Source organism: Thunnus albacares, chromosome 23, assembly GCF_914725855.1.
Source record: "Thunnus albacares chromosome 23, fThuAlb1.1, whole genome shotgun sequence".
NCBI classification, from domain to species: Eukaryota; Metazoa; Chordata; class Actinopteri; order Scombriformes; family Scombridae; genus Thunnus; species Thunnus albacares.
The window spans coordinates 7,371,264-7,395,477 of NC_058128.1; the positions used below are offsets into that span (position 1 = coordinate 7,371,264).

At 38.9% G+C, this 24,214-nt stretch overlaps 1 protein-coding gene across 10 annotated transcripts in view; it reads right to left on the reverse strand.

The window, feature by feature from the left end:
* Positions 1-24,214, reverse strand: part of syt1a (synaptotagmin Ia) — a 203,436-nt gene that overhangs the window by 118,083 nt on the left and 61,139 nt on the right. For 6 of the 10 annotated variants that reach the window (XM_044343567.1, XM_044343574.1, XM_044343569.1 and 3 more), the window contains one exon: positions 17,645-17,699. The exons of the other annotated variants lie outside the window; for them this stretch is intronic. The gene's annotated coding sequence lies outside the window, so the exon portion shown is untranslated. The remainder of the gene's footprint in view (positions 1-17,644; positions 17,700-24,214) is intronic. 10 annotated transcript variants of the gene reach the window in all.

Consider the following 24,214-nt stretch of genomic DNA (forward strand, 5'->3'; position numbering starts at 1 on the left):
CTGGGTAAAAAATGCAGGCTCTGTAGCAGCTGTGGTAGTGGAGGTTGAGTTATTCTGTTGTGACACAATTGCAATCCTCTCCTTCTGTTTTTGATGTCTGCTCACTGGGAGAGTAATTATGAACCCTGGAGATCACTTTGAAAGGTAAACTCCCCTCATGCAGAGACAGCCATTTCAAATTACAACAGTCACAGGTTAGGTTTTATAAAAAGGTAAGTAATTGGTCTTGGGTATACTTTTGTTTAAAGCTACAGGTGAAAATACTTTAATTTTAACACTCCACACACGCCTCCCCACAAGTGGCCTCCCACAGATTTTGCCATACAGCTTTGCAGGTCACCCTTCATGTTCAATGACATCACACAGATTTGTGTCTACACATGTTCAGCTGCAATACCACTCCGTCCAGTCTCCTTTTAAGATGAAAAACAGGGATCAAAATATCTCCAGCATGGGCCTTTATCCTCGTGGCAGTGTGCTGTCCTGCACAGACACTGCCCTCTGAGCAAATAAGATTACCTTGATGAACAGAGGCAGCCTTGTTTACTCCTTGTGCCAAGGTACTTTGGGGGTGACTCGCTGTCGGTGAGGAGAGGAAACTTTGGAGATGACATGCAGCTCTCAGGTATCTGCTGTGATTAAAGAAAAACTGTTTCTGCGAAACAAGTTCTCAAATAATTACCGCTTCTCAGGTTGCTGTAGGGCAATGGCCAATTATGAGCTCTTATTAAAGGCCTCATTTGTCATCTTATCTATGATTTTCTTTATAGCTTTGCCTTAAAATGGACAAAACTTTGTACATGTAAGACATTAACTTGGACCATTTTTTATTCAATCTGTCTCTTGAGTCCCCCAACTTTAGGAAAATGCATCACTAAATTGCTGGACAACCCCTTTAAAGTGTTTAAGTTGCTTAGCTTTAACCGCTTTGGCTACAATGACCACAATTGCTTCAGAAGCAGATTATGATATTAGGAAAATACATCTATAATTTTGTCATCCTGTTTCTCCATGCTGTATTTCTGTAAATTTATCTGGTCTATTCTGTACAAACATCTATTTCATGTCTTTCCTGCAAAAGGGATCCCTCTTCTGTTGGTCTTCCAGAGATTTCTTCCATTTTTTCACCTATTAAAGGTATCTTAGGGAGTTTTTCCTGATCTGAATCAAGGGTCTAAGGACAGAGGATACTGTATTGCTGTGCAGATTGTAAAGCCCCCTAAGGCAAATTTATGATTTGTAATATTGGGCTGAACAAATAAAATTGACTTGACCGGGAAAGCAACTGAAAAATGTTGCCAATGAACGTTTTCCAGACACATGCAATAAGAACAAAATCCAAATGGCATTACGAGTCCTTCAAAACATATTAGCCGATGCAATATGGACATAATGAGCAGCCTCTTCCTGCTGGCTTTCTCTTACATACATGCATGTATAATATCCTTCTAGAGATGGGTAATCCATTGCAGAAGACATAAAGGGCTCATGGTATCTTCTAAACAGGAAATACTGTGGCACTTTTGTGGCTGGTTGTTAACATTTTTAATCCTCCAGACAACAAAGTCAAACGTTTGATTCTGGTGGTGCTAGAGTAACTCAACACAATGCTACAGTCTTGTTTGTCAAACCAGTGAATATATCCCCATGTGGTTGGTACACACTGCCATACAAGCCAATGCTTGGTCAAGCAATATTTATTGTGTCACTACATCATGTACATGTAGTACTCACTCCATGTAAACACTGTTCATGGACTAAACCAGTTTAGGTCACATATGATCATGATGGATGTTGACATGTGTCTGGTCTGCCGTGCAATTGCATGAACAAGAGATAGCTGTGCGCTTGGTTGGCAGACCGCCATTTGAGAGTGGGCTCCATCTTGACCAAGGATGGGTGATTCCTATCTCATTCTGTGTCATTTCCCACAATAGTTTATCCATCTACTGGAGGCGATGCTCTTATAGCTTACCTGAGGTGAGATGATTGTTATTCATACACATGCCTGAAGCATCACGAGGTGCATGGGGACCCTAAACGGTGTGTGAGTAGAGAGGGCGGATATATCATTAAAAAAGAGATTGGAAAAGGATGTGGAGATCTAGGATAAACAAGACCTCCAACACTTCACTCAAGATATCCTGTGGCTTTACAAGAATAAAGCGAGAATACAGGGGAAACTCCACATGAAACATCAGGAGATTAAAGGCATGCCTCTATAAGAAAGCCAAACCATGACCCGTAAAAAGCCATTCAGCAATATTGTTATGTTTTGAATGCCGTGCAATGCACATTTGAAGGCGACAGCATGTAATTTAAAGGCAATAAAATCTCTTTGGAGCTTCACCCTTGTTTCTGTTTGCATGTTTTACAGCCTGCCAATTCTCAAAAAAGGAAGTCACTCAAAAGCTTATTTGCAGATCCTAAAAGTCGCCCTCAAAAATGTGTTTTGCACATTGTTACTTCACTTGGATGTTTTACCCACACTGTGCAGAATCATGTATATGCAGTATGTGAATGATGAGTTTGACACTAGGGGGCTGTTTTCACATTCATCTGCAGATGAGGGAAAGTTTCTCTGTGCTCGCTTTAAATCTGAGTTTAAGATGTCTATGTATGAACGTGATTTTTGTGACATAATAACTAGTCTGGAGGCCAGTCATGTTCCAATAGTAAGTCAATAAACATAGATTCTGGATTTTTTAATGTGTACAATTTTAAGAAAGATGATTGAAATTATTTCTGGGGAAAAAAAACAGACACAGTAATTGTTCAGCAAAATAAGTTAAACAAACTCTAACCCTCCTTAAAAGCGGGCATATCGTGCTTTTTGTGATTTTCTGCTATTTTTATACTGTTATGATATCAGATGTCTATGTTAAACATGGTCAAAGTTCCAAAACTTGAGGTCAATGTATGTAGAAATGCTCCCTACAAGTCAAAAGCCAGGACTTCAACCTTCTCTGAACACTTCATTTCCAAAGTTACCTCTACTTCCTCCTCATAATGACATCATATTGTTCACATATGCCCACAAACAGCTGTCCGTTCCATAGCCTTTGTTGCTAAGGCAGTTCCACAGGTTGTTCACGTTGTCCCTTCATTCGGATCGGATTCAGGCTCGAACATGTACGGATATATTTGAGAAGTTTGCATTTTGCGTAAAGAATGAGAAAAAGCAGCAAAATCCGACAACTACTGTTTGTTTACGTAGCAGTGGCAGTTTCTGGAGGCTAACCAATCAGAACAGAGCAGTCCTTAAAGAGACAGGAGCTAAAACGACCTGTTTCAGATGAACTGAAGGGCTGCATAAAGAGCCAGTATAAGATAAAAAAGGAGTTTTTTTGAATTGTAAATCATGCAAATGTAATTTTTTTACTGTTTTAATGTAAAACTCTTTATATTGCAATTGCATGCAGATTTACTAACCTACTGAACATCAACATGAACACTGCATAATGTCTGAATAACCTTGTAGTGTAGTGTAGTGTAGTGTAGTGTAGTGTAGTGTAGTGTGTGTGTCCCCACCCCCACTTGCCTACAATAGATGTGATTATGACTAAGTGATGTCTGAGAGATCATGAATTCTACCCTCTTCAGGTTTATCACAGCAGAAATGTAAATCATGATGTGTGAACAGGAGTGTCAGCTCTCCGAGGAGCAGTGCAAGAACTGCACTCATGTTTATGTGCTAGGAAGGGCAGGCAAACAAAACTAGGCCAGAGGGGGGTCGTCTCCATGGTGACAGCAGCGAAAGAGCCAGATGCACCTGTGCAATGCCAGCCACTAGTAGTGGGTTTTTTTGGGGGGAGTATTATGAGAAAGAAACTGGTTAAATTCATTTGTTGATTCACTCAAACTGCTGTCTATTATTCCTTCTTCCTTTCCTGACACTTGAAAGGTAGTAATCTTAGAACAACAACCTTCATCAAGGAAAAAAAAATACACTGTCATTACAGCATCTGTCATTTTCTCTGTGTTAGTATTTAAAATGTATCTGCTGGGTTTTTATCCTCACATACTGTATATTTGCTGCACCTATGATCAAACATCTGCACAAGCTTATCACAAAAACTACTATTGTACAGTATAACCTTCTTTATAAGTGAGAAGTAATAAGCCCAATACTATTTTAGTTCAAGAACTAAAGGTCACAAATGTTTGGTCCCTTGAATATCATAAAGTTTGTGTTTCATACAGTGTAATGGAAAGTATAAGCTGAAGCCAGAAATGTGCATTCATGTATTCATCCCTGGAATATTTTTAATACAAGAAATGAGGCCACAAAATGAAGCCTAATGCATTAGCATCATAAAAAGATTGCCATCCCAGTGCCTCTAATGCACCTCTTCAGCTTGGGCTTTCCAGCAGATGATCAAAGCTGGTCTGAGCCTGTAAAAAGCTTGACTCTAGGGGCAAAGGGGTCCATTGACTCCAGCTCCTTTCCCTTGCCTTTGAGGGTCCAACTGGGCTTTCATTTGCTCCTACTGCCTCGCTGCTATTACCAAGAGCAGATGCCCTGAAAGGCGCCTGCTGCTTTTTCATCTTTCAGTGCGAGGGGACAAGGTGTGCTTGAAAACTGCCAAAAAGAATAAATACTGTAATTTCTCTCATTTTTGCTGTGGATTTTTTAAAAGATATGATTAGTTAGGTGAGGCAAAAATGTTTGGAGATCTGCGGGGAGGGCCAGCCTAAAAGGGGAAGCCTGATGTGTCAAGTTGACCCCTGCTGTGACAATTACTGCAGTGGGACGCTTGGAGGCTTTAGTGCTTTTATGCTCTGGAGGTAAAAGCACTGTGGAATTTGTTTAGACTCTACATAAAACGCTCACATCATGTGTACGCATCATTCTGAAGCTGTCTGTTCAATAATTGCGGTGCATGTGTCATTTTGTGTAATAAATATAGACGACGTGTCTCCACTTCCTACCACTATGCAAAAGAGAAGACAAAATATCTCCTTTCCGGGAGCTGCCATCTTGCTTGTGTGACGTCATTTGGAGCCAGAGTCTGCGCAGTAGAGTCAGGCGGCGGGATGACAGCATGCAGGACACGTCCCCTTCAGCCATCCCGCTGTCCAAAGCTTTGTTTATATGTTTATATGCACGAGGTTTAATTTATTTGACATGTATTTGATTTGTTAGTTTGGCTCATGTCCCATCCGCTAACATGGAGGGGGCGGGACTTACGACCTAAACTGCAGCCACTAAGGGGCAATCGAGATGTTTTGGCTTCACTTTTGAGGAGCTGTCATGACGTCCATGTTTATCTACAGTCAATATTTTGTTCGTGCACATTTTTCCAAGAAATGGCATCTTTCAGGCTTTGATCATGTTCACAGGACTGCTGAACAGAGTGAAACGTGTTCCTGACCCTCCACTGTCTTCATAGTTCAACCTTAATGTCCTGCTTCAATTTCATTTGCATTTTGTGGTCCTCATCTTCAGTATATTTCTGTTTCTATACAGGTAAATTCTTCAGAATGTTCAAGGATTAATAAAAGCTTTTCTGATTCCCCCCGAAGTCCCCAAAAAAAAAAGAGATATGATCATATTTTAGTTTTACTTTGGCAACACTCCTCAGCCTCTCTGCCTAACAAAGCAGCTTGTGAGTACAGCATTTATTCTTGGAGGTGTGAAAAACCTGACGTCGTTTTCAGAAATAACAGCACAGTCTTAGGAGGCGTTTTAGTTACCTAGCAACTCGACTGCAAACCTACATTGACGCAGTGCAACTGGTGAAGTTACACATTAACTAAATAGAATTGTAACATAGTTCGAGCAGACAGTGCACTGATGAGAGAGCAATACAAGAAAAAAAAACTTAATCTGCCTCGTCTTCTGTGGAAACTGTTGCATCGGGGTTCAGCTTGTTGCCATCCTTCAAACACGGGAGGCAGGAATTAAAAAGCCCTCTCTGAAGTGGGTGAGCGCTGACGAAGCCACACAGGCAGAAGGTTCACCGGTGTTTGAACACAACAAACAGACACCCAGAATTATACTCCCATGTTCAATTTACAGCCGACTGTGCGCCAGCGCAGCATTAAACAAGCATCTGGGTGTTTTGGCTCCGGCTGGTGTCAGCTAGACGAGAGAAATCCCTTATCCTTTGTGAGACTGAGCACAGATATGCAACCACGTCTGAGACCACCTCATTCCATGTGATATGAAAAAAATAAATCTCCCTATTCCTTCGCTGGTTACAACTTCATTTATTTATGATGCTGATATAGTTTCCCATCATTGAGTGTTTGTTGTGGAACTTTACAGAAACATATTAAACACAGAGTAAATGTGAATCTTATGATAATCAATTCTGTTCTTATGCTGTAAAGGTCATAATATTAAACTTAAATTTGTTTTGGCTCCTGACATACACTTTCACACCAGTATATTAATTTAAAAGTGAAATATAGAGAAAGAAATCTCAGTTTCAAGGAAACACACAAGCTAGAACAGTGGTGGTCAACCTGTGGGTCAGGACCGTCCCTCTGGGTCACAAAATAAATCTGAGATGATTAACTAGATGGAAAAGCAGACATAAATTATTATTTTCTTTATTAAATAATATTTGCTTTTTGCTTGTGACTTATTGGATAATTTGGTAACACTTCATTTCACAGGTTTAATTCCTGGTAATTTCCAGAGAGAACTGTGTAATTTGGTACTAATTATAGGTAAAACAGAGATAAATTTAAGAGAGTTAACTGTATTATAAGTTTGCCTCCCACACAACTCTGAACTCTGTAATTTCTGCGTACAGTCCAAAAAAGGTTGGACAGCATACTGTCACAAGTCCCACATTTCTCCTCTGTTCATGTAGTGGTTATTTTAGTTAGTTGAGTTTAAATGTAATTACAGATTTCCAGAGAAACACCTCTGAAAGATCTGCTCCATTTAAACTCAACTAAACATTTATGAATCATTCATTTATTATCATAAACTTGATTCTTCATATACGAACGTTGAATTGTACATTTGTTCAGCTGACCTGTTAAAACACTAGGTTGTGCATAGCAATTAAGCTCAATTGAACACTGTCTCTATTTTACCATTTATTACACAGTTCTTTTCAATAAACTTCCCAGAAATGGAAATGGCCATTGGAGTGGCCAAAGCTTTATTTCAAAAGGGTCACAAGCCAAAAAGTTTAGGAAGTATTACACTATAATTAGATTCTGTAGCAACATACACTGATGAGAACCATTGAACCATCCAGTGAAGTAATTACACACCTACAGTAGGAAAGGAAACGGAGCCCAAAAGGAGGATCATAGGATGCAACCACCTGAAAGGAGCTAATTATGTTTGTATTGCATGTAATGAGTACAGCATCACAAAATGGAGACATAGAAGAAAAAAAAAAAAAAGGAAATTACAGCCAAAATAGCAAATCCATGTCTGCGACTGACACGCTACTGCTAGCGATGATTTTCACTCGCCTTACTAATCCATCTGAGAGTTTTCGGCCACAAGCTCTCATATGCAAAGTCACGAGCCGGACGGGCGTCATCAGTGTGATTGAGAGTCACCCCTGCGGTCTGTTTAAATATTTCCTCGCCAGATTAAGTTTGCTAAACACACAATTCAGCGCAATTACGTTAGCCTCGGCGTGTGTCATTATGACGGTGAGGAGGAAAGACGGGCGCGGACCGCGGTAACGCTGAGATGCAACTAAATTGCTCCCCGCTCGGCCTATCAATCCATTAGCAGTCTAATTCAAAGCAGCCTGCAGGCAGGAAGTGGGAAGGTTAAATGTCTTCTTGGTTTAAAGTTTGGATGCACTTCAGTGGCACAGAGAGACTGAAGGAAAAGTAAAGAAACCTGTATTTCAAAGAGAAACAGAAGCAAAGTGATGTGTAAAAGAGCTGAAAGCAAGTAGCTAAAGCGATAATTAAAACGAGAAAATACAATATTCATTTGTCTTTGGACTTCTTAGACTTTATAAGTTTCTTAATTAAATGGAGAGGATAGTAAACATACTCATGTTTAAACCAGAAATAGTGTCAAAATCTTAGTCTGTCACCTTTTCCCCATCTATTCTCATTGATGTGATCTCAACACAAATCAGCAGGTGGAACAAACACTTCCTTGTTGTTTGTTGCTCTGGGAAACGGTTGTAAGCAGGAAAAGTCTGAATGAACTCACCAAGAACACAGGACTAACATTTGAGAGCTAAAACGCGGGAGGTGTTTTCAAGTTAATAGATAAGGGAAAATTGAACTTTGCAAGATAAAATGTATCTTCAGCTCTACAAATGGTGACATTTAGGCTCTCGACAGTCCATTTTGACTGAGAGACTCGGGTCTATTTATCATCCCGTTATCTGTCTTGATTTCTAAGGAAAATGTTTGTGCGTCAATGGAAGAGATCCAACCTCTCATCCAGTCCGGTATTGTACATCAGAGAAGAATTTAAAAAAAAAGGAACAGATAGACCAGATAGTGTTTAAGAGTGTCATCTGCTCTGAATGTGTCGAGTCTGTTTGTTCGCAGTAGGTACAGTAGCAAGAGAGGCCTTTGAATTTTGAATATTTACCAAGGAACAGCTTAATCCCCGAGAGGAAAAAAAAAAATACCACCCACACTCCCTGATGAGAGGAAAGAGGGATTAAACCCACAGTCTTTACCTCACATATACAGTATACACACACACACCACCTCCCACTCAAAACAGCATTAAATTTTCCCAAACTCAGATATTCTAGCCTCCCCGCGGTGTTACACAAAAACAAATGTTGCTTAGTTTTGACACTGACTCGGTTTGGAAGTGCCTTGGGCTCAGGCATCGTGATGAGTCACCAGAAGCTGATCTAAAAGCAGTTTGAGAAGCTTGTTTGCCCCAGATATTTCAAATAGTCGAGGAACAGATTAGAATGAGGCAGCTTTGATCCTGTTAATATGATGCCTCCCATCATTTCTGCCACCTTTGGTACATGAGACGATTTGCCTCTTCCTGCCAGCAATCAGTAGAGTGGGTTGGGACTGTGGATCTTTCTGTCTCTCATACTTTTTTTCCTCACCAGCTCTCTCTGGCTCTCAATCATCAAGTAATAATGAAATACTCATGTTCAGTGCTTTTGCAAACCTACAATTCCAAACATAGAGAACGAGATGCAGCCAACAATTACTTGTCTTAATTCCGAGCTGTAGCAGGAGAGTTCACATATACAAGACTTGATTCATTACAACCAATTTGGGGCTTCTAAAAAAAAAATTGTAATTTTACTTACAAGCTGCTTGCTACTTGGGCCGTCATATTTGATTTTAGTGGCGCCAGTTATGAAAACATGGAGTAACAGCTGAATCTGAGCATCAGGCCGTGTTGCTTCAATTTATTGTGCAAGAGTTTTTATACACAAGAGGAATACTGGATTTCAGATGTTGATGTTTTCTCACACGTTTGAGTTGTTTTCTGACTGTAGGTGGTTTGGGTTGTGATCTTGCATCAATCTATGCTTGGATGAGACCTTATAGAGTTGTGCTGGTTCAATTAGTAAAAATCCCATCACTTGTTGCATGACATGAGTTGAAGCTCTTCTACAGTTTGGATTGGCATTACACTCTCCCAGTTTAATCATCAGTAAAAAAAGATGCTTTAGAAAAGACAGTCCATTTTGGCAAGAAACAGCCAATCACCGAGCTGAAAATTCGGCAGATGGACAACAGATTTTATGATCTACATTGTAAATCAGTTTACTTTTCATTTCAGGGTCACTTTTGAGTGAATTCAGCAACAACAAAGCATTTTGAAATCATTTTATCACTCTGTTTTGCACTTCTAAGTGGTTTCTTCTCCATGGCAACAATGCAAAAATCACAAACAAAACATGATGGTTAAAATCATTGAAACTGGTGGTCATAACATAAACATATATAATCATTACATTATCCACAAGAGTCCTGTGTTTCTCTGTTGAGTAATATTGAGAAGTGAAATTGAACTCTAGTCAGGCTAAGATCCTTCATGGAGTGTTGTTTTTATTTATATCCACATGTCTAACCAGAAACTGCCTCTAAGCAAGATCTTGGAATCGTTTGTGCTACTTACAATGCTTTACTGATTTAATTTGCATAAAGAGGACATCGCTGCCAACTTCCATCAGAAAAGCCAAATTGCACTGGATTATCTGCTGTTTTGTAGCATTAAATTCTTTAAAGAGCACATAAGAGGAGTACCTAGAGATACTTCTGTAAAAACATGATCATAGGTTACATTTTCTTTTAGTTTCAACTGGAAATAAAACGTTGAATACAAGCCCTCTAAGAGAGGCATATTTTACATGCAGGATCCAGACAAGCATCAAACTACTCACAGTGACAATCATGGGTGCGTGCTCCAGGTTCTTTCATTCAAGTAAGTGCAGTAGTTTATCAGAAAATAGTAAAAATGTTAAAAGAGGCCTTATCTCAAAATGTGAGGAAATCTTTTATAAGAATCCCTGGATCCACACCAAAAACTAATGACTTGTTTCTTGGCTCACTGCTTGACTTTTAACTAACACAAGTCTTTGAGATATCATGTCAATTAAGAAACATATAAACAAACAGAACCAAGAAATAATCTCCTTATTGGAGATGAGAATTGCTTTTTGTGTCTTTAGTTTTTTCAACGTCTCGGAGTATGGATTCATATTTCTTTACGTAAGTCTCTGTGAATCACCCATGAAGTCCAAAGATGAAGACTATAATAATGTCTTACTGGGAGGCAGTGAGCCATCTTGGGTTTGTATCTAGTTTGGTCCCCATGAGTTATACGGCAGCCGTGATGGTTTCTTTCAGGGGACAAACTCAAGGCACAAGAAAACCTGCTTTCAATTTAACACACACCAGGAGTTGGCGGTGCCCTTCCACACTGTTGGTTTTCTATCCTGTCTGTACATGAACAGAAAATGGACTAATTCAGAAGTTTGAAGTCTGTCTCCCAAAGAAACCAGAGAACTAGTACATGTCTCTGCATGCTGAGGGGGTTGGGGGGGGGCAAGCCAAATCAGTTTTCCGATTGGCTTTTTTGGGTTATTTCCAAAAACATACACAGGCGCACTTTCCCCTTAGTGAATGAAATGATATCTTTTAATGAAATGTGAGCTGTGATTTTGATGATGGGTGATCTCTATAGGAACATGATGGGAGGGAGATAGAAGCTACATGATGACAGGCTGGTGGAAGAACAGAAAAAAAACATCTGATATCTTTTTGGGGTTAGTTAGTTCCAGTGCTTTTGTGTTAAATTCTTATTTTTGGGTACTTTTTTTGGCTGAATTTCAATAAAGAATCCAAGTTGAAATGTAAATGATTTACTGTTCAGCACAGCAGCTAAAAGATTTAGATGTATGTTATTTTATTTATTGTTTAACCATTTCTGATTATCAAAGCCAGACCCACTGCGCTGCAAGCACAGTAAATATTTGAATTTCATCCAGTTTTATTAGAGTGCAGCTCTCTTTTTTTTTAGTATTAGGAATGTATGCTAATTTTCTGAAACTTAACTAATGAATTTGACAGCCCTCCAAAGAAACCAGAAGTGTCTTAGACAGCTAAGCCCATACGATATCAATGAGCCACACGTTATTCTCTCAAGGGAGAGAAGCAAACAGGGTCGGTCTTTTGTATTTGTCATATCTCCTCCAGCCCATGGTGACCGCAATGTGTCTAAGACGCTTTGGCTCACAAAGGACAGATCGACACCAAGGAGCCAGGGGACTTGGGAGTATTGTGGGAAATGGCTTCCCTGTGGCCATTTTGAACATGCCAGACCATCTTCCTCCATGTGTTGTCTTCTTCTTAAGCTTATCCAGAGGGGACTCTTTTTTTTTTCTCTCACCATGTTAGGATCATAGAGCTGCACTGACAGAAACAAGCCACCCCATCTGATGGTTACTAAACACCGCATGGCAGCCTCAAGCATGCATCAGAGTCACTGAGGAACTGTTGTGCACACATACGGAGCACACTCTTTCATTGCAAGAAAATGTTCGTGCTGTTTGTGGCATAATCTGATATGCTATGCTTTATATACTGCTGTATACTGTGTATCCAATACTGTACTTCAAATGCATTAAAATAACATTGCCCTGCTATGTAGCACATTATGAGTGTTCATAGGGGTTCAGAGCAACACTGGAGGCTTTGAAATCCATGAAGGTCATCTTTAAAGAACAACTCTACTTTATTAAAACTGGAGTTTTATTTTGCTATGTCTAGCCATTGGTTCTAAGGTTGTGATAACACTGTGCTGACCAAAGTAATGGCTTATATCTTGGGTCACAGAGGCTTAGCTGAAAGTAGGTCCAACTGGACGACAAGCACAAACGGTCAGTCGACAAGACAGGTTGTAAACAAGCAAACAGTTCTGACAGATTAGCTACCGCTTTATTTGGAGTTAAAACCAAAAGTGAGTGCTCCTCCATCATAAAACAGGAAAACAATGAAAGTGCAAAACTGCTGCAGATACGGTTCCTAAAAGTTGAACTGGAAAGCTGCACACTGGTGGATGTTGTCAACGGACAGTTTGGGTCATTATTTCACTGTTAGCCTTTGTTTTCTCATCAAAATAAATGAGGGTAATCTGGTGGGATTGTTTAAAATATTTCCGATAATCTGACTGCTCATGACTCTTTTGACCTATTTTTAATAAATAAACCCAAGTAGTAACAAACTGTACTTTTCCTTTAACACACATAACCTTGCAAAGTTATACTGCTGAATAATCCAAAAATATCTTTTCTATCCTTCAAAATATAAAACCAATCTATAAACCTTTAAACACCTAGAAAAGGTGCATTTCACTCGATTAATATTCTGTCAGGATTTTCTCCTGTGGAAGGCAAGGCTGAGTGAATAGGCTTCAATTAGCAAGAACAAGCATTAAAACTGCCAATTCTGCCCCCACACATAATATAACCATAGCAACTGTGGGTTAATGATTATTAGACTTTATAGTTTTTCAAAACTGGATAACAATTAGTCTGCCCACCATACACCCTTTGCTGATTAACCAACTGTGATCATATTCTACATATACTGTACTGCACTGTGTTTAAACTGTGTTCATTGTGACACATCCATTCTTATATTACAACCTAAGAAGTGATTTGCTTTATGTTTTGTATTCTGTGGTGTATTTCTGGGGTTTTGTAAGCCTGGAAGCATTTAAATTCATAGTCTTTTATTTCCCCATTTCCCAATTTAAAGTATTAACTTGCTATTCATAATAAGGATTATGACACATCAATTAAAAACTAACTGCACTATTGGTTCTGTCAGAAATCCCCAAGTCTGAGAGTGACATGAAATTGTGTCTGCCTGGTGTCACCCCACCATTATTGAATAGCAGGCTTGGATTGATTCAATGAACGAGGCAGGAAATGAAATAGTGGCACAGCAAGATTAAAAAGGGGGACAAGGAGTGCCGTCTGTCCCCTCTGAAAAGGAAACATGGCTGAAAACTAACCTTGACAGTGGGGAAGGAGGATTTCATTTCGTGCTGGTAATGACAAGCCAAAAGAGTGAATGAGAATTGTGACAGATAGAGGTCTAGCCTGGTCTGGAAAATATTATCGTATTTATGAAGCTGGTAATGGTGAGGGATTATGAAACCTGCTGTGACTCCATTTTCCACTGACTTCATTAATATCTTCACTTTTTCCACCTATATTGGATGTGGTTTGGCCTGTTTCAGACATTTTAATTTGTTGAATTTTCTAGCAAACAAAAGCATGATTTAGTTTGATGAAGCTTGGAAAATGTAATGAGGGACTTATCTGCCACCTCTGATTGGATATTTGGGCCTTTCTTTACATATAAAAATGAGGTTAAACTATCTGAGAGTCCCCCAGCGATAATTGTCATCTTTATCATCATCTTTACAACTTATTTGATACCATGTGCATCAGTTACATATATGGCAAGGAGCAGAACTTGCCATAATTAATCCTACAGTAATTAAGTCCACATAATTGTTGTTGTGTCCTTTATCTAGATGAGCAATGATCAAACACCAAGACTAAGAGCCACACTAGTTATTCAGGGAGGCTGTACTGACCTAAATGCTGACGTCAGCATGCTAACTTCACCACAATGACAATGGTAAAATCTTTACCATGCTCATCATCTTAGTTAAGCATCTTAGCACGCTAACATTTTTTAAGTAGCACTATACACAAAGTACAGCTGAGGCTGATGGTCATTGGACTTTGGTCAAAAATCGAAGTACTGGACAATTTAATATTTGACCTGATAATGCTAGAGGAAAAATTAAGGGATCATCAATGTTATTACAAGGGAGACATGAAGGTATGAACCAATTTTCAGGGCAACAAATCTAATGGATTCACATTTCAGTCAAAACCACAAATGTCAAACTCCCTGTGGCGCTAAATGAAAAGTCAGAAGATCACGAAAGTCATTAGGATACAGCGTCTAAGAACCGTGAATGTCTACAACATTTCATGACTTTCCATCAGGTAGAGGTTGAGATATTTCACTGGATAATTGAAAACCTGAGATATTTCAGTCTGGACCAAAGGGGTTGAACCAACCAATCGACCGACCGACATCAATAGAGCAACGCTGCTAGCATGGCTTAAAAGAGTGATTTCTACTTAGCAGCAACATCTTTTGAAAGTCACATCAAAAGAAAATTCAGGATCAATGATATTTCCCAAGTGTTAGTAGCTGGTGACCTGATAATTGATCACAGGCTGAATAATAGCATCTTATCAATTATCAATCACTGCCCCATTATGTCCAGAAACATTCAGTCAATATTCACAAGTGACCAATCAGACTTTGACATACATTATGGTTGTAGTGAATTCTGTACCAACACAAACATGCTCATACATCTACAATTAAATATGCTTGCTGCTGTTTTAGATCTCTGAACTGTAAAATATTATGTATGAATTGGTTTATTTCTGCTATATAATTACCTTGGCAGCACTTTGTTTACAGTCTGCTCACACGTTTAGGAGAGTTTATGGGGTTGAATGAGGCAGTTGTCAGTCACCATGAGAGATGACATCCACTGGCAGATTTAGTACTGATTGACCCAAATGGTGAGATTTATATATCTTGATGTGTCAACAGACCAATAAGCCAAAACATCAACCAAAGCAAAATCAAAACTAGCGACAGCATTTTAACTCTAATGCGTATATGACTCAGGTAAGCTATGTAAGTGCTTCTGCAATTTTTCAAAACACCATACTTACACTTTTAGTATTTGAATAAGGGTAGGTGAACTCTGCAGAAACCACTTATTAGTTTTTCAAGTAAAATTAATCCAGAATGAGTCACCTTACAAACTTTTCTCTGCTATCTGCACACTGAAAATGCCGGGAGGTTACAGAGCTGTCTGGGTCAAACTCAATAAAACACTCGCAAATTAGCAGACACTCACAAAAACTGCTGCCATAAAAACTAGCAAATTACTTAATGGAACATAAGGTTTTTAAAAATTCCCCATAATGATGTTTACTATAAGTGATGGAAAAATAAAATAGTTCTGCAAAACAACAAAATCAACAATGCTGGAAGCATTTAAGACTTGCCTTTTATCACATGGATAATTTGGTCAAACCATTTCTGGTCTTTTTTTTGTTTCTACTGTGGACCAGAAGGAACCCAGGGGATTAGTGGTACAGTAGGAAACAATTCTTTCTGGGGATTATTGATGGCTACTGAACATGAAACACGTGGAAAGGAGGAATAAAGACTCCGGCAAAAAGTGGAACCATGGTACACTTGGATTTTAACCCAATCATATGGCATGAAGGATGATTAATATGCCTGCTAACGGGAAAGGGCTGAGACATCTCTGGATGTGATATCAGGTATGAGGCGTAAACAGCAGTGAACACTGGCAAGTGAAGGTGGGAAGTGCACAGTGCATCAATCACCGGTGACAGCTGGGACAAGACGCAGGGAGCTTCATCGAGAGAGAGGAGTGGGTGCTCCACTACATCAAATCAGACAGTGCTAATCAGTAATTTCTGCAAATCTATGTCTCCAACCAGGAACCAAACAAAACCTCTCCAACCGCTGTCATGTATAAAAAGATACAAGAGAATTATCATATAACTTAACAGCTACAAAATCGATTGGTGCTCATCAATCCTGATATATAAAATAATAGCTCTTTGGGGTATCCTATATTCAGACCAACTTGGAGACTTTCCTGAGGAACAGCTACTGATCAATCTAGTGACTTTTTCCAACTTTTTCTAATGTCTGGATTCCCAAAAGACTGGTACTGTTGATGCCACTTAATGGCTGCTTGCTTTTTGACTACAGTACCTTGCATTCAGTATAAACTCATCCCTTCATCATAAGCAGGAGGCTACATATGCAAATAATCAAATGATGTCTAGCAACTAAACAGCCCCTAAAATCTTTTAATATTTAACATCTCACCTTGCTGCAGTGATGTAGAAGTGTAGCAGTACATTGTGATGTAACTAGTGGGTGTGGTCACCAGTGCAATTGAGCATACTTCACCAAACCACACCCATCAAAGATGATTGGTGGCATAAAAATGTTTAGTAAAAAATAAAAACATAAATAAGTATGGTATAAGTGCTGACAGCAGGTAAGACATGAAAAGGACTAGGACCACTTTGCCTTGGCTGATCCTGCAACAACTGTTAACCTTGTCAACACATTAATGTTAGAAAAAAATCCAGCATCAGACAGCAACAAGTAGAGAAAGTAGCTACCAGTTTGAAGCACTTCCCAGGGAAAAATCCATTCTCAGCACTTAAATGTATTCGTTTAGCCCATCTGTGAGGCAAGTAAAGCACTTTATTTTTCTTTCATTTCTGAAGTCTTCAGAAGTTGAACTATGTAATTATACCTGGCGAGTTTGACTTATGTGAAATGTGTTCATTTTTAGACCTGAATGTAATGTCAAAGCTTCTCTGCCTCACTGTGCTTAATGTAGCCAAAGGGAAATCAGTAAAACAGGAGCTTGATGGTGTTCTGGGAGAACTTACACTAGTTTAACACAAGTATTGTTATATGTTCATGTGTCTATATGTTGACTTTATATTTCTTTGTTTTCCTATTAATCATTTTTCAGCCCAAAAGCTGTTCTTCTTTTCTTTGAAAAATATTTCTATGAGTCAAAGTTCAGTCTACTAAATAGAGAATGCACACAAACAAAGACTATTAGTACGTCACGTATAGAAAAGGCTAATGCCTTTCACTGACTGAATGGCCACTCCAGTTCTTCTGATCACAGCTGACTTCACTCCATTGAATTAGCACACAGCCTTCTGGGCTACAGGCTCAGGGGCCATGTTGGAGCCTCAGTGGTGAATATTAGATTGCACGCCTCCAGATCTCATTAAAGGAAGCAACAGGACAATGTCTGCATCGCAAATGAGACCAGAGGCCATCAAGCATCCCGACTCCCAGTTGGATTTACTGATTTGATTGATATTGTGTGTATGCGTCAGAGAATAACAGGGTAAGATGTCGTTTTCAGTAAATATAATTAGACCACTTTTACAAATTACACAATTGGTGGAAAATTGGAATTTGGGATTGTAAAGCAGGCTGTAAATGGCCTACATTATACTGTCCATTACATACACAGGTCATATGACAGATTCAATGAGCAGGCTATTAGCCAGACACTTACAATATGGTCAGATTGAGGGGTTTCTTCCAGTCTTCCTTTTCAAAATGGCAGTTCACTGAAAGAGAAATATCATGATGTCAGTGACCATATACATACAAATATTTGCCTTGAAGACATAAGGGAATACCGTATAAGCCTATGACAAAATACATCATTATATAACACACAAGTGGTTCAAATAGTGGTACAATGTAATCAGTTGTGTCAAATGAGTTCATGAAGACATATAAAGTTTCCCTGAAAATTTAATTAGTGGGCCATTGCAGGTTTTTTAACAAAGATGTCCAGCATTAGCCTTGGATCATTAGCCGATGTTTTAAGTAACATCTACTTGTGCCTGAAGGCAGAAGTTTTACAGTAATTAACCAGTGGAGTAGCCCCTAATTAATACAGTTCAGTGCCAGTAAAATTTCCCAATGTCCACTATTAACTGAAAAGAAGTAGGTTGATACTCCAGAGAAGTGGAGCGATAGCCAATAATAGGCAATTTAAAGTAATTAAATTCACTATCAAATCCATAATACTTTTCATTAGACTGAGCAAACCTTACTCATTTATTCCTGTCTGTATTAATACAATAAATCATCTGAGTGACTAAAACACACCTTATGTCAAGCTGCCCCCATGTAGTTATGCAAAAAAAAAAAAATTCACACCACATTACTGATAGGTATTATGACGTGTATATGACTCAAACACAATGTAAAGCCCTTTAAGTACTTATAGAAAATGTTTACAGCATACCCTGCATATGTATGGTTAAGCTCTCTGTTTTTGTTTGACTGTCTCCAGGAAAAACAGAAAGTGTTTTGGCAGTGCGAGAGAGACAAGAAGTGATAATTTTTCCAAGCTGGGGTGATCTCATCAATCAAGAAATATGCAGGCATATTCTCTTCCAGATGGAACACTTTTAATTGACCATTACTTTGCTCTCTGTTTCATCATGCTGCATTTCTACCACCTAAATAAAAACAATACTTATAGTTTGTGATCCCAATTCTCCTTTACGCCTTCCTCAGGAGAACAGTTGGTGTTAAATTGGGCAGAGATAATTAAGCTTACAATCAGTTAGCTTCAGTTTCAACCAGTTAGGTTTCTATAATGAAAGACTGACTTCACCCCAACCTCAGTCCTCTATTTCAAAATGTTAATAAGTCTTACAATAATTGGTGACATAAATTGGTGGTCTCGTTTGCAAGCCACAGATGGCACACCATGAACCAATAATACAATAATAACAATGCAATAATACAACGTATGTTGGGCCACTTTAATAGGTTTAGAGGACAAACAAGCAATATGAATCATGAATGTTTATAGCTCTCCTTGCAGTACTAAAATACTGACAGACCGCACTGGATACTCTTCAATTGATCTTGTACAGTTAACTAGGAAATACGTCACATTTCTGAAGGTGAAGACACATTTCACTTTGACTTTAATTCTCTCTGGAATCCAGCAGGGTAAGATGCCACCAATCCACATCTCAGTTAATCTTGGAGAAAGGTTAAAAACACCCTGTAACAAGTTCCAACCTTGACAACGCTAAAATTGTATTGTGTACTGGCTTCATAGTGTTTTTTAATTGGCCCTCTACAGGGATACTGCTGTTAAAGAGAATATAGCGGATATTGCTGGTAGTAATGGAGGCAGGACCCTTCATACAGATGAGGTGTTACCCTTCTAAATTAGATGTAAGTGGGGTGGCCAATATCACACCACGACAGGGAGTTTAAAATTGAGATGCAATTAACAGGAATGGGAACTACTGTGCAGTGTAATGAAGCAAACTTCAGTCAAGTCCAAAAGTTCCAAGTACTTTTCAAGCTCCTTTTCTTGAAATACACAAATCTATTTTGCAAAACCAAATCCTCCTGCCAAAATGAAGATGAAAGAAACATTTTCCAATATTCATGGATTTATCACTTCTTCTCTAGATAGAAACATACAGATGGAGAGAGAAGACAGTGAAAGTTTTGTTCATTGATTACTAATGGCAAAAAATAGGTACCAGAGCTGGCGCACTGTGTTCCAAAAGATGAGGCCGTGAAAGATATAAACAGCCGCTAATTAGTGGCTGATATTTACCAGTAGACAGCAGGAGGGCTTTGAAAGCTAACTCTGTGCTTTTACTGAAAAGGTGTTTAATGAACGTGTAACAGTCATGTGGGTTTGAAGAACAAACACCTCACTGTCTGCCTATTGCGATCTATGATCCTAAAATAGACTTCAAAATGCCCTGGGATGCCTCACAATCATGGACACCCAATAAGCTAGGTGAAGAGGGCCTTAAGACATGTCTATTTTTAAAGGGAGCGGGGTCAAGAATAGACCATTTTCCCTGAGTGATGGGGACTGATGGCCCTGCAGCTAAATCTCACCATAGGACGCCTGAAAATAAGATGTCAGTGTGCTCACATCACATGCAGGGAATGCCCGGAAATCAACCCAGGAGTTCTTGTTAAATACTCAAAATATCAAGGTAAACATGTCATATCATTAGGGCCGCAACTAATTATTATTTTCATTATTGATTAATCTGATGAGTATTTTTTTGATTAATCTTTATTAGGCCTATAAAATGTCAGAAAATGGTGAAAAATATCAATGTTTCCCAAAGCCCAAAGTGATGGCCTCTAAGTTTACTATAGCAGAAGACTAAAGAAACCAGAAGATATCCATTTGTATCATATTATATCCATTTGAGAGGCTGGAACCAGATAATTTTGCCATTTTTTCTTTGAAAATTAGAAACAATTCATCAATCATCAAAATAGTTGGTGATTAATTTTCTGTTGATTGATTAATCAACTAATTGTTGCAGCTCTACATATCATTATTCCTCCTCCCTGGACTCTTATCGCACAATGCATTATCCTGGCAGGGTTTCATTACTGATGTTGGAATTTACATCGTCGTCCTTCTGAAAAGAAAAGCTCTGGAGCGTCAAACCAACCAGAAGTATGTGGATTACAAATGGATCAGCCATCACCAAAACAACAAAATTTAATCAAGATTTATAGCATAGTCTGTCATTGTTTTTGCTTCCAGAAAAAGAAAAAACAAAATAATACAATTAATGGAAAAGAAATACTGTCTATACCAGGACAAAAAAATAATCACAGTATGTAAACAGACACCGAGGATTAAAAGCTCATCACACAAAAAATCTAATTCAGTGATATAACAGATTACTGAGAGGTTGTAGAAACCTAATATTAAAAAGTCAATCAGCCAAAATCCATGTGTTTTAACCCATTTCATAGTATTCATAGAGCTCATCGTACCCTATTACCCCACTAGAACACTGCACTCCCAGAATGTAGGCTTACTGGTGGTTCCTATAGAGTCTCCAAAAGTAGAACGGGAGGCAGAGCCTTCAGCTGTAAGGCCCCTCTCCTGTGGAACCATCTTCCAGATTCAGTCTGGGGGGTAGACATCCTCTCTACATTTAAGAGTAGGCTTAAAACTTTCCTTTTTGATAAAGCTCATAGTTAGGGCTGGCCCAGGTTTTGCCTTGGACCAACCCCTAGTTATGCTGCTATAGGCCTAGACTGCCGGGAGACTTCCCATGATGCACTGACCTTCTCTCTCCTCCTCCCTCTCTCCATCTGTACGCATTCATGTTTCATGTACCATAAATACATGTTACTAACTTGGCTTCTTCCCCGGAGTTTTTGTGCTTTTTCGTCTCACAGGTTCATATGGATCATGGTTGTGGACCCCTTAGTTATGGACAGTGGACTTTTCCAACGACCGTGGCTGCAGGGAACCGGTGCTGGTGTGGTCCTGCTAATTAGTCATATTTCTATTATTATTATTGTTGTTATTATGCTTCTCTTAGTCTCTCTCTCCACTCTCCCCTTCCCTTCTTCTTTCTCTCTCAACCCAACCGGTCAACGCAAATGGCCGCCTACCTAGAGCCCGGTTCTGCTTGAGGTTTCTTCCTGTTAAAGGGAAGTTTTTCCTTGCCACTGTCACCAAGTGATTGCTCATGAGGGAATGTTGGGTAAAATAAAAAGCACAGTCTAGACCTGCTCTATGTGAAAAGTGCCCTGAGATAACTTCTGTTATGATTTGGCGCTATATAAATAAAATTGAACTGAAATTGAAAATGTCATAGCTTTCAAAGCTATTACACCTCCACAACTTTGTCATCCTGTCTTTCATTCTCTGCTCTCACATTCAAAAGAGCCATCTCATGCTGTCCTGCCTTCCCACTAATATCCACAGCAAACATTCATCCTGGGAGCCTGCTGGAGGTGAGCTCAAACATTATTATCACGAGGTTTCATTGCTTGTCTGTGGACGGAACAGGAGCCATCAGTCTTGTCATCAGCAGAGTGACCAAGCCAGACTGGAGTGGCATATGGACTGGCAGTGTCTTTTCATGTTACACGCTTACTCAGGCCTTTTAGATCTTTTTGCTGCGTCAATTCCACTAGACATCAGAAGAGTGTAATAAGGCAACATCTGGTAAACTGTTTATGTTGATGTCATGTTATGTTCTGCCAGCATTATAGAAGTTTATATATCAGTTTTATGTATGTTATTGATTTGTTAATGATGCCAACATTACTTTTTTGTGTGCTAAAAAGAGCAATTAGGTGATTGAAAAAGAATTAATCTGCAATTATGCAAAGCAAATATGCCAAAATATTTGCTTGGTTTCTGCCTCTCAAAAGTGACAGTTTATTGCTTTTCTTTGTCACTATTATAGTACACTGAATGTCAAAACAAGACATTTAAAGACATCACCTTTGACTCTGAAATTATAACAGGCATTATTCACTACTTTCTGATACAGACAAAACGATTAATTGACAAAATGTTCAGCAGATAGCGAAAACAGTTGCAGCCCTAGTGCTAAAATACAAATATATCATTTCATTTCATTTCATTTCAAGTGTTCATCTTAAAGTCAGTGGAAGTACAATATGGTGCTACTTAGAGAGAAATGAGCTGCCAAACATAAAACCATATAAAGTTTTTGACTGTGTAATATATAATACAGTCATTAATTCCAAAACTGTTCAGTCTGAGGGGGAAATGTCTGCTGGTCTGGATTAAAGTTTTTGAAATTACTTACAAACTTCAGAACTTCAAATAAACCATCCTACAACTTGTGACTTGTCAATTTCAAAGAAAACTGTGCAAGGTTTTCTACTTTTTATATCAATTTTTTCACTCGTTAGGGGCACCACTCTTCATTTCATTAAACAGAAATTTGTCTCAATTTAATCAATCTCACTAACCAAAGTAGTACCTGGAAACATGGACCTCTAATTCTCTGCTTTAAAGAAACATACAAACAGTTTCCTAAGGATAAATGAACATTTACTCACTAAATGGGTTAACAAATGAATAAATGAGAGAGTAACGTTAACAAATAATGGCATCAAGAGTCAAGTAGGATGAATGCAATGAAATTTTATATGGCAAGTTAAAAATGATGACTTGAACAATGGTGAAGGATGGTGATGTGACCATTAACCTGCTGGAAAATAGTTGAACACTAAGATAAACTAATCAAACTTTTCTAGAGGTTTAAAGTTCGATTCAGAGAATAAACAACACCAACTCTTGATCAGCAGGAAAGGATTCAGTCTGCTCTTCGTAGTGGTTTCCTCAGATGCACTGTTGGTGACTTTATTGGTTCAGTGCGTCCTCCAATGACCCGGGGTGGTGAGTCGGTGTCTCTTCAGCTGACTCAAACACGGATCAGCTGCCTGGGGCTTATGTTGAACTCAGCGGCTACCCAGCGATGTTGTTTCTCTTGAGAGCGATGGGGGTGCCCACAAAGACAGGGTCAGTGGATTTCTTCAGGTGACCTGGTTTGTCGCTGGAGTCACAGCAACAGTTTTGTAGGTAGAAAACTGCTTTGAAACAACTTTCTTAAGACAGCAAGTGCTGTTGTCAGGGCGTTGAAGATCTTGGTCTGTCGTGGAGTGGGTCGTTTAGACTTTGAATCTGCCAACTACTGACTAAACTTTCTTAGCTAAAACAACTAAAAGTAACTCTGATGGCCCAGCGAAATTACTTAAAAGCTACAAAAGCGAAAGAATGTTAAAATTGAAGTTGGCTGTCATTAAGTTAGACTCTTACTTGCAGTCTGGGTGGAAAGGAATAAAACTACAGGTGTTCCAGACTAAAAAAAAAGACCGAAGAGAAACAGAAATGTCTCGGACAAACTGCAGATGTGTTCACGAGGTATAGATGAAAAGAAGAGAGCCGTTTTTTTGGTTCAGGTTCAGGGTGTTACCAAAGAATGCAGTCCCTTTTCTGGTATGGCCAGTATGTGCTAACACAGACAGAGAGTAGAAGAAAAGAAACAGAAAGGGGATAGACAAAAGAAACTAGTGACAGGATTGCCTTAATCAATTCAATCAATCAGTCCTTGTATGTCTGAATTTCTCTTGATGTTCCCTTAATCTTGGGATGAATCGATGAAGGAATGTGTGATATGTTCCAGTCAGGTGTCATAAACTTCATGACACAGCCGGAGTCCTTGAGGTCAATTCTGAGGAACCTTTAATGTCTCCACTTAAAAGTCCCTTTTCCAGGAAAAGT